Source organism: Haematobia irritans, chromosome 5, assembly GCF_050003625.1.
Source record: "Haematobia irritans isolate KBUSLIRL chromosome 5, ASM5000362v1, whole genome shotgun sequence".
Classification (NCBI taxonomy): Eukaryota; Metazoa; Arthropoda; class Insecta; order Diptera; family Muscidae; genus Haematobia; species Haematobia irritans.
In genome coordinates, this window is record NC_134401.1 from 74,742,509 (window position 1) to 74,754,383 (window position 11,875).

The following is an 11,875-nucleotide window of genomic DNA, read 5'->3' on the forward strand; positions in this document are numbered from 1 at the left end:
TATATATATATATATATATATATATATATATATATATATATATATATATATATATATATATATATATATATATCGAGCGATAAATCATAATTAAACTTTTCCGAAGTTTCCTTAAAATTGCTTCAGATTTAAATGTTTCCCATATTTATACCCTTCACCACTACTGTGGTACAGGGTATAATAAGTTTGTGCATTTGTATGTAACGCCAAGAAGGAGTAATCATAGACCAACCTTTTAGTATACGGATCGGCTTAGAATTAAATTCTGAGTCGATTTAGCGATGTCCGTCAGTCTGTCTGTCCGTCTGTCTGTCTGTCCGTCTGTCTGTCTGTCTGTCTGTTGATGTATTTTTGTGTGCAAAGTACAGCTCGCAGTTTTAGTCCGATTGTCCTAAAATTTGGTATAGGGTCCTGTTTCGGCTCAAGGACGATCCCTATTGATTTTGGAAAATATCGGTTCAGATTTAGATATAGCTGCCATATATATTTTTCACCGATCTGGTCATAATTGGCGTGTATATCAGCCGATCTTCCTCAAATTCCGTACATCCGAATATTTTATGAGTCTCGAAAAACTTGCAAAATATCAGAAAAATCGGTTCAGATTTAGATATATCTCCCATATATACCTTTCGCCCGATTTACACTCATATGACCACAGAGGCCAATTTTTAACTCCGATTTAGTTGAAATTTTGCACAGGGAGTAGAATTAGCATTGTAGCCATGCAGCCAAATTTGGTTGAAATCGGTTCAGATTTAGATATATCTCCCATATATACCTTTCGCCCGATTTACACTCATATGACCGCAGAGGCCAATTTTTAACTCCGATTTAGTTGAAATTTTGCACAGGGAGTAGAATTAGCATTGTTACTATGCGTGCCAAATTTGGTTGAAATCGGTTCAGATTTGAATATATCTCCCATATATAGCTTTCACCCGATTTACACTCATATGACCACAGAGGCCAATTTTTAACTCCGATTTAGTTGAAATTTTGCACAGGGAGTAGAATTAGCATTGTAGCTATGCGTGCCAAATTTGGTTGAAATCGGTTCAGATTTAGATATATCTCCCATATATAGCTTTCGCCCGATTTACACTCATATGTCCACAGAGGCCAATTTTTAACTCCGATTTAGTTGAAATTTTGTACAGGGAGTAGAATTAGCATTGTAGCTATGCGTGCCAAATTTGGTTGAAATCGGTTCAGATTTAGATATATCTCCCATATATAGCTTTCGCCCGATTGACACTCATATGTCCACAGAGGCCAATTTTTAACTCCGATTTAGTTGAAATTTTGCACAGGGAGGAGAATAAGCATTGTTGCTATGCGTGCCAAATTTGGTTGAAATCGGTTCAGATTTAGATATAGCTTCCATATATATGTTTTTCTGATTTCGACAAAAATGGTCAAAATACCAACATTTTCCTTGTAAAATCGCCATTGCTTAGTCGAAAGGTTGTAAAAATGACTCTAATTTTCCTAAACTTCTAATACATATATATCGAGCGATAAATCATAAATAAACTTTTTTGAAGTTTCCTTAAAATTGCTTCAGATTTAAACGTTTCCCATATTTTTATACCCTTCACCACTACTGTGGTACAGGGTATAATAAGTTTGTGCATTTGTATGTAACGCCAAGAAGGAGTAATCATAGACCAACCTTTTAGTATACGGATCGGCTTAGAATTAAATTCTGAGTCGATTTAGCGATGTCCGTCTGTCTGTCCGTCTGTCTGTCCGTCTGTCTGTCCGTCTGTCTGTCTGTCTGTCTGTCTGTCTGTTGATGTATTTTTGTGTGCAAAGTACAGCTCGCAGTTTTAGTCCGATTGTCCTAAAATTTGGTATAGGGTCCTGTTTCGGCTCAAGGACGATCCCTATTGATTTTGGAAAATATCGGTTCAGATTTAGATATAGCTGCCATATATATTTTTCACCGATCTGGTCATAATTGGCGTGTATATCAGCCGATCTTCCTCAAATTCCGTACATCCGAATATTTTATGAGTCTCGAAAAACTTGCAAAATATCAGAAAAATCGGTTCAGATTTAGATATATCTCCCATATATACCTTTCGCCCGATTTACACTCATATGACCACAGAGGCCAATTTTTAACTCCGATTTAGTTGAAATTTTGCACAGGGAGTAGAATTAGCATTGTAGCCATGCAGCCAAATTTGGTTGAAATCGGTTCAGATTTAGATATATCTCCCATATATACCTTTCGCCCGATTTACACTCATATGACCGCAGAGGCCAATTTTTAACTCCGATTTAGTTGAAATTTTGCACAGGGAGTAGAATTAGCATTGTTACTATGCGTGCCAAATTTGGTTGAAATCGGTTCAGATTTGAATATATCTCCCATATATAGCTTTCACCCGATTTACACTCATATGACCACAGAGGCCAATTTTTAACTCCGATTTAGTTGAAATTTTGCACAGGGAGTAGAATTAGCATTGTAGCTATGCGTGCCAAATTTGGTTGAAATCGGTTCAGATTTAGATATATCTCCCATATATAGCTTTCACCCGATTTACACTCATATGACCACAGAGGCCAATTTTTAACTCCGATTTAGTTGAAATTTTGCACAGGGAGTAGAATTAGCATTGTAGCTATGCGTGCCAAATTTGGTTGAAATCGGTTCAGATTTAGATATATCTCCCATATATAGCTTTCGCCCGATTTACACTCATATGTCCACAGAGGCCAATTTTTAACTCCGATTTAGTTGAAATTTTGCACAGGGAGTAGAATTAGCATTGTAGCTATGCGTGCCAAATTTGGTTGAAATCGGTTCAGATTTAGATATATCTCCCATATATAGCTTTCGCCCGATTGACACTCATATGTCCACAGAGGCCAATTTTTAACTCCGATTTAGTTGAAATTTTGCACAGGGAGGAGAATAAGCATTGTTGCTATGCGTGCCAAATTTGGTTGAAATCGGTTCAGATTTAGATATAGCTTCCATATATATGTTTTTCTGATTTCGACAAAAATGGTCAAAATACCAACATTTTCCTTGTAAAATCGCCATTGCTTAGTCGAAAGGTTGTAAAAATGACTCTAATTTTCCTAAACTTCTAATACATATATATCGAGCGATAAATCATAAATAAACTTTTTTGAAGTTTCCTTAAAATTGCTTCAGATTTAAACGTTTCCCATATTTTTTTTACTAACATTGTGTTCCACCCTAGTGCATTAGCCGACTTAAATTTTGAGTCTATAGATTTTGTAGAAGTCTATCAAATTCTTCCAGATCGAGTGATATTTAAATGTATGTATTTGGGACAAACCTTTATATATAGCCCCCAACACATTTGACGGATGTGATATGGTATCGAAAATTTAGATCTACAAAGTGGTGCAGGGTATAATATAGTCGGCCGCGCCCGACTTTAGACTTTCCTTACTGGTTTTTACTAACATTGTGTTCCACCCTAGTGCATTAGCCGACTTAAATTTTGAGTCTATAGATTTTGTAGAAGTCTATCAAATTCTTCCAGATCGAGTGATATTTAAATGTATGTATTTGGGACAAACCTTTATATATAGCCCCCAACACATTTGACGGATGTGATATGGTATCGAAAATTTAGATCTACAAAGTGGTGCAGGGTATAATATAGTCGGCCCCGCCCGACTTTAGACTTTCCTTACTGGTTTTTTACTAACATTGTGTTCCACCCTAGTCCATTAGCCGACTTAAATTTTGAGTCTATAGAATTTGTAAAAGTCTATCAAATTCTGTCCAAATCGAGTGATATTTAAATGTATGTATTTGGGACAAACCTTTATATATAGCAACCAACACATTTGACAGATGTGAAATGGCATCGAAAATTTAGATCTACAAAGAGGTGCAGGGTATAATATAGTCGGCCCCGCCCGACTTTAGACTTTCCTTACTTGTTATTAAATCTTTTCTTAAATGACGCCAACCAGCTACGCATGCGTGCTTATGTTTCTGTATATGATTTTCAAAATGGCATTTTTCAAACGTTTGTTTTTTATTTTAACCGCATTCGGTTAGGTGTGGTTGAAAATTATAGAAAACTAGATGTAATTTTTTATACCCACCACCATAGAATGGTGTTGGGGGTATAATAAGTTTGTAACACATCGAAATATCGATTTCCGACTATAAAAAGTATATATATTCTTGATCAGGGAGAAATTGTAAGACGATATAAGAATTTCCGTCTGCATGTCTGTTGTAATCACGTTACAGTCTTCAATAATGGCGCTATTGTCCTGAAATTTGGCACAGATTCGTTTTTTGTTTGCAAGCAGGCCAAGTTCGAAGATGGGCTATATCGGTCAATATTTTGATATAGCTCCCATATAAACCGATCCACCGATTTGGGGTTTTGAGCTTCTAAAACCCGTATTTTATACTGTGTATCGGTACAGTTATTGATATATCCCCCTTATAAACCCGCCGTCCGATTTGGGGTGTAGATTCTGTACGTTTTTAGGAACCACAATTAGGTGTGCTGAATTTGGTGTGTATCGGTAGCACCCATATAGACTGATCTCCCGATTTAACTCTTTGGGCTTATTTTAAGTTTTCATCTGATTTGCTTGAAATAGTAACGGATTTAGCCTCTATATAAACCGATTTCACTTCCTGAGGGTATAGAAGGCGCACTGAGTATGAAAATTGCTTGAAACTGAAAGCAAAAATTTTTACTTCAGATTTTACTTCTCGTAATCATTTGAGTAATGGTGGTAAAAATCTACAGATTTTTGATTTCAAATCAAGGCGTTATTTCATAATTTTCTTCCACACTTACACGAGATGTTTATGATTCCTCTAAAACTCAAACAAAAATGGTTGTTATAAATCCAGAATCTGATCTAGTCTTCATACGTAGAATCTTGTACGATTAAATATGGTCCAATATATGCTAGATGCAATTACACGGTTGAAAAAGACTGTTTTTCATATGTTTGGCTATAAACATTATATGTTTGGAACACAAATTTTTAAACACAATATTTTTAAGTGCAAGCATATAATGTTCATAAACTAGTATAACATGTTTGGGACATATATGTTAATATGTTAGAACATATTATGTTTGGGACATAAAATGTTTGTAAATATAATATGCTTGAATGCAAACATATATTAATTTAGAAATAGCCTATAAACATATATGTGTTTAGTAGCTTGGAGCGCTATTTAACAGGGAGCGATATTGAATTAAGTTGGTGGTTGTTGCTTGTTATTACAAAATTAACATTTTATTTTTCCTTGGGCAATTGATCAGCTACTTCTTTGATCCTTACAAACTGTGTGGTCCGCTGTTCGAATCCCCGTCCGGCAAAAGGTAAAATTAAAATAAAATAAAAAATCATAAAATTGAATAATTTCTTCTACAATGTTTGTATTACAGAAAAAGGTGCTAAGAACTAAAAAATCTCGTGGAAGTGAGAAAGATGTCGGGGAATATACAATTGGTCAGAAACAAAATTTTGAGCATTCATGTCGAAAACCTATGTTGTTAGCACCTATATTACCTGTTTATTTTCATAATTCATTATGATTGTAAATATATAAATAAATAAATAAAATTTTGAGCACAATATTGTTTGGGAGAATTTTTTTTAAGCACATAATATTTTTGGGTGCAAAATGCTTCCAAACATATTATATGGTCACATAATAACATATTGTTTTTTGGAAGACAACATTATTGAATTTGGATGCAAAAATACGAAATGTTTGGAACTTAGACTACCCAAACATATATTGTTTAGACCAATATGCTTTCAAACATATTATATATTGGTAGAGATCAAACATATAAATGTTTGGGCAATACCCAAAAATGTATATGCTTGAAGCAAAATATGTTTGGGAGTATATGTTACAGAAGCGATTTTTTGTGAGGGTGTAGATATGATGCCATATATAAATGTATACATTTATATCTTATTAGATATTGTTTATATAACAATATATATGCTGACATCTGGCATTATATATAATCATATATAACACAATATGTGTCATGTCTATGTAGATCTAATTATATCTGCAACCATATATGATCAGATATAATTAGATAGACTTTGATATATTTATATATGATCAGATCCACCGATTTTTACACGGGTTGTTTTTTACATTGTTTTCGCCATATACACGCTCACAAAAAATCGCTTCTGTAACATATACTCCCAAACATATTTTGCTTCAAGCATATATATTTTTGGGTATTGCCCAAACATTTATATGTTTGATCTCTTCCAATATATAATATGTTTGAAAGCATATTGGTCTAAACAATATATGTTTGGGTAGTCTAAGTTCCAAACATTTTGTATTTTTGCATCCAAATTCAATAATGTTGTCTTCCAAAAAACAATATGTTATTATGTGAACATATAATATGTTTGGAAGCATTTTGCACCCAAAAATATTATATGCTTAAAAAAAATTCTCCCAAACAATATTGTGCTCAAAATTTTATTTATTTATTTATATATTTACAATCATAATGAATTATGAAATTAAACAGGTAATATAGGTGCTAACAACATAGGTTTTCGACCTGAATGCTCAAAATTTTGTTTCTGACCAATTGTATATTCCCCGACATCTTTCTCACTTCCACGAGATTTTTTAGTTCTTAGCACCTTTTTCTGTAATACAAACATTGTAGAAGAAATTATTCAATTTTATGATTTTTTTTTTATTTTAATTTTACCTTTTGCCGGACGGGGATTCGAACAGCGGACCACACAGTTTGTAAGGATCAAAGAAGTAGCTGATCAATTGCCCAAGGAAAAATAAAATGTTAATTTTGTAATAACAAGCAACAACCACCAACTTAATTCAATATCGCTCCCTGTTAAATAGCGCTCCAAGCTACTAAACACATATATGTTTATAGGCTATTTCTAAATTAATATATGTTTGCATCCAAGCATATTATATTTACAAACATTTTATGTCCCAAACATAATATGTTCTAACATATTAACATATATGTCCCAAACATGTTATGCTAGTTTATGAACATTATATGCTTGCACTCAAAAATATTGTGTTTAAAAATTTGTGTTCCAAACATATAATGTTTATAGCCAAACATATGAAAAACAATCTTTTTCATCCGTGTAAGGAATAGTAAATATATTAATTTTAGTTCGAATTGTTGCTAATTTGTACTAAATTTACATATAATGAACATATTTTGAATATTTAGGATTAATGCAACTGCAATAAAAGTTAAACAAAAATTGGTCATAGTCGAGTTCGGGAGCGAGCACCCTAGCTTGGCAGAGAACCATATATAAAGTGCACATGCTAGATCGATATCCAAGAGATTGTGATCAACCAATTACCATACCATTCCGTGACAACATAACGCTTCTGAACCACCTTGTAAGAATAGTGAATGATGAAGGCTTCCACTGGCAAAAAGTTTTAAGACGGCAGACAATTGTAAAGCGATAGAATTGACGTTGACATGCCACCAAAAATTATTTTCATTTGAACGCCTCCTTCGTCAGCCGAAATCGTCCATTAAGCCTCCAAAGGAGACTTTCTAACAGTGCACACCATTTCAAACCCATGTACTTACACCAATAACAATGTGCAATTTTATTCCTTATTTGTCGCCGAATTATTTTATATTCATCTCATCCTCCAATTAGGAAGGAATTCGGAGGAATGTAAAAAGAGTTATGGGTCCATAAGATATAATGCAATACAATTTACTTTTTACATTGTTGTTGTTTTTATTGCAGCTTAAAACCACACATAGACTAAACTACAAGTGTAGCTTAACCAACAGAGGAAAAGAATGTTTGTCAAATTTATTTGGGCAAAGCCCTATAGACTGCAAGATGGTAAATTTGACAAACATTCTTTTCCTCTGTTGGTTAAGCTACACTTGTAGTTTAGTCAATGTATGGTTTTAAGCTGCAATAAAAACAACAACAATGCTTAAAGAACAAAACCAACAATAACAAAACAAAAAGAATGAAAAATGAAGAGGAAGCACGCTCAAAATAAACCCAGCCAACTGAATTCAAATCGATGATTTGACAGTGGCATAGGAAAAGAGATATGTTTGTTTCGAATTTATTTCGGCATAAGCCGGCTATCATACAAAACCTTTTTTCGGGAGGTTCAAGTGTGGTTCATTGTTGGGTTTAATGAACTGCCTGAATTTATTCTGATAATTGGTTGATAGTTTTGCTGCAAGTAGAGGATGCTGATGAGGAATGTGGTAATTCCGAAACGTGCGTCCATCCAACCATCTTGCAGTCTATAGGGTTTTGCCCAAATAAATTTGACAAACATTCTTTTCCTTTGTTGGTTAAGCGACACTTGTAGTTTAGTCAATGTATGTAGGTCGGATGGTATTGAAAATGGGCCATATCGGTCCACTTTTACGTATAGCTCCCATATAAAGGGGCCCTAAGATTTGGCTTGTGGAGCCTCTAACAGAAGCATATTTCATCTGATCCTGCTGAAATTTGGTATATGGTGTTGGTATATGGTCTCTAACAACCATGCAAAACAACCACATCGGTCCATAATTATATATAGCCCCCATATAAACCTATCCCCAGATTTGGTTTGCGGAGCCTAAAAGAGAAGCAAATTTCATCCGATCCGGCTGAAACTTGGTACATGATGTTGGTATATGGTCTCTAACAACCATGCAAAAATTGGTCCAAATCGGTCCATAATTATATATAGCCCCCATATAAACCGATCCCCAGATTTGGCTTGCGAAGCCTCAAAGAGAAGCAAATTGCATCCGATCCGGCTGCAATTTGGTACATGGTATTGGTATATGGTCTCTTACAACCGTGCAAAAATTGGTCCACATCGGTCCATAATTATATATAGCGCCCATATAAACCGATCCCCAGATTTGGGTTGCGGAGCCTCAAAGAGAAGCAAATTTCATCCGATCCGCCGGAAATTTGGTACATGATATTGGTATATGGTCTCTAACATCCATGCAAAAATTGGTCCACATCGGTTCATAATTATGTATAGCCCCCATATAAACCGATCCCCAGATTTGGCTTGCGAAGTCTCCAAGAGAAGCAAATTTCATCCAATCCGGTTGTAATTTGGAACATGGTGTTAGTATATGATATTTAACAACCGTGCCAGAATTGGTCCATATCGGTCCATAATTATATATAGCCCCCATATAAAACGTTCTCCAGATTTGACCTCCGGAGCCTCTTGGAGGGGAAAAATTCATCCGATCCGGTTCCAAAATTGGTCCAATCACACAAAACTTGGTCCATATCGGTTCATAATCGTGGTTGCCACTAGAGCCAAAATTAATCTACCAAAATTTTATTTCTATAGAAAATTTTGTCAAAATTTTATTTCTAGAGAAAATTTTGTTAAAATTTTATTCGGTTCATAATAAAATTGTCATCATTGTCAAAATTTTATTTCTATAGAAAATTTTGTCAAAATTTTATTTCTATAGGAAATTTTGTCAAAATTTTATTTCTATGGAAAATTTTGTTCAAATTTTATTCGGTTCATAATCATGGTTGCCACTCGAGCCAAAAATAATATACCAAGATTTTATTTCTATAGAAAATTTTGTCAAAAGTTTATTTCTATAGAAAATTTTGTTAAAATTTTATTTCTGTAGAAATTTTTGTCAAAATTTTCTTTCTATAGAAAATTTTGTAAAAATTTTTATTTCTATAGAAAATTTTGTGAAAATTTTATTTCTATAGAAAATTTTGTTAAAATTTGTTTCTGTAGAAAATTTTGTCAAAATTTTATGTCTACTTTGTCAAACTGAATTATATACGTATTGGATCGATCTTTATTGATTTAATATATACCACGTATGGACTTACATACAATTTAGAAGATGGTGTTAGGAGGTTTTAAGATACCTTGCCATCGGCAAGCGTTACCGCAACTTAAGTAATTCGATTCTGGATGGCAGTGTTTAGAAGAAGTTTCTACGCAATCCATGATGGAGGGTACATAAGCTTCGGCCTGGCCGAACTTACGGCCGTATATACTTGTTTATTATAACAAAATAGTGTTCAGCCAAAGTCATAGGGGCCCCATTATACTAATACCCCAGGGCCTTTAAAAAGTTAAAGACGGCCCTGTTAATCCAGGATATACAAAAAGTTCTGTCAATCATGGAGGGTAATACTATGGTCTGGGGTTGTTTTTCTGGACAAGTTATTGTCCCGATTTATAGAGTCGAGGGTATTATGCCGTCGGAAGTCCACAAAAACATATTGCCATTAAGATCCCGGGAAATGCCGTCTGCATTAATTATTCAACGCGATCATGACCTTACCCGTGTGCTGGTAAGGTGTAAAACAATGGATTTCCAATGAAAAATTGCCGAAGCTTGACTGACCTACCCAGTCGCATAAGGTAAATGTCATAAAATAACCTTTGGAAAATTGTAAAACGAAACATTGGTATTAGAAGGTTTATGACCACTTCTTGAACCCGAACCATAAGATACACTGAAAGGAAAAAGTACGTCATGAGGATGAATCTTTACATCACGGTGACGAATTTTTCGTCAAAAATGAGCTAACGTAACATTTCATCCCATTGACGATTTTTTCGTCATAGTGATGAATTGAATTCATCCCTGTGATGAACTTATTTACATCCCATACACGACTATGTTACGTCCAGATGATGAATGTATTTCATCTATGTGATGATATTTTTCGTATCTGCGATTATTCTCTTTCATCCATGCGATGATGCAATTCTTCAAAAGTACGATTCTCGTTCGTCATCGCTACAAACGCCTTCGTCATAGCGATGAACTCTTTCCCTAAATTTGACGCAATCCATTCATCAATATGATGTAATAGATTCATCAATTTGATGTAATCGATTCATCAATACGATGTAAACATCAAATTGATAAATTGATTATTAGAAGTATTTTCTACGACACTTTTAATAAAGAACCATATTGTTTTTTATTTTAATTAAATTTAAATTTTATTTATTTGAAATATGTACAACTAACGAAGTAAAAACGTATACAAAATTTTTCATACACATCTACCAAAGCTGTTGATTTTGATAAATTGACCATCTAGACACACAAACATTCTGTTACCTTAATTAGTGTTTAGATCACCAAGGATGAAAAGTTTTATGGGTTCATCCTGTGAAGTAAAAAAATTATAAAGAAGAATTTAAAAATTGAAATTTTAAATTATTGTAAAATATATTCGATCTTTTTAGAACAAAATTTAACTCACCCTTTTTGTGCCCAACTGTTCCTTCTCGTTTTGAATTGTTTGCTCATCCAATTCATCTTTATTCTTTAATTTCTTTATCCGTATTCAGTTTTCACAGAACGAAAAATGTTGCGGCATTTATCTGTAAATTTAAAAATACTTCCATAAACATATAAATGTTGAAAAAAAATTGACCAAAAAATAAAAAAATCGTCATTTTGGTTAAATTTTTTTTTTCGATATATAACACTTCATGTTTACTCACATTTTTGTTTTTATTTTCACTTTCACATCTTTAAGCATTAGCTCTTTATTTTCGGCATGCGCGACTACCTTTACACTTTGGACTAAACTCAACAACTGAGAGGAACCATTTGAAATGTTCTTACCGCACAGAAAAAAAACAATATTTCTACCACACAACTACGTATGGATGTGTTATTGCATTAGTATTTGAATACATGTCAACGGAGTAGATGAAACTTTTCGTCTATTTGATTACTATTTTCGTCATTTTGACGACTTTTATTGTTCTCATATGTCTTGTAAGCCCATTTAAAAACAAACATGTGAACAAATGTTTGCTCAAATACTCGTTTGAGTT

General features: G+C 33.7%; 1 long non-coding RNA gene across 1 annotated transcript; it reads right to left on the reverse strand.

The window, feature by feature from the left end:
* Positions 1–10,997: 10,997 nt before the first annotated feature.
* Positions 10,998–11,624, reverse strand: LOC142237994 (uncharacterized). Its single transcript, XR_012722609.1, has 3 exons — positions 11,537–11,624; positions 11,293–11,413; positions 10,998–11,196 (listed from the first exon to the last, which is right to left on the reverse strand). It is a non-coding gene; the product is annotated as an uncharacterized LOC142237994 (long non-coding RNA).
* Positions 11,625–11,875: the final 251 nt, after the last annotated feature.